Here is a 392-nt window from a genome sequence, read left to right on the forward strand (position 1 = left end):
GGCCGGGGGCAAGGCTGGGGGAGCAACCCGGCAGCGGGCTGGCAGCAGGCAGCTGCAAAATAATGCAAGGCATAAATATCAGTGTGCTCACAGCGTTACCATGCCAGAGGGGAGGGTAAACATTTAGCTGGTCTCCCGGCGACACCTTTCCCACCCGGCCGGACACGCTGGCTTGAAAGGAGGGAGAAAAAGCAGGGAAGGGCCAAATCCAGCTGTTGGCACAGTTGGTGGGGGCTTGGCTGCCATCCCCATGGGACTAGAATCCGGCCTTATACGGAGAAGCAGCAAATCCCCCAGGCTTAACCAGGCCCAAAGCACAGATCCACCCGCACAACCCCATCCTCCCTGGCAGGACCGGCCCCACTCCCCCCAGGGGCTGGTGGCAACCAGCA

At 61.5% G+C, this 392-nt stretch overlaps 1 protein-coding gene across 1 annotated transcript in view; it reads right to left on the minus strand.

Annotated features, from left to right (window-relative positions):
* The window catches only part of LOC104082455 (cysteine-rich protein 2-like), a gene marked incomplete at its 3' end in the record, with an annotated part of 3,666 nt that overhangs the window by 952 nt on the left and 2,322 nt on the right, over window positions 1-392 (minus strand). The window lies entirely within an intron of this gene.

Source organism: Fulmarus glacialis, unplaced genomic scaffold (genome assembly GCF_000690835.1).
Source record: "Fulmarus glacialis isolate BGI_N327 unplaced genomic scaffold, ASM69083v1 scaffold23019, whole genome shotgun sequence".
Taxonomy (NCBI): domain Eukaryota; kingdom Metazoa; phylum Chordata; class Aves; order Procellariiformes; family Procellariidae; genus Fulmarus; species Fulmarus glacialis.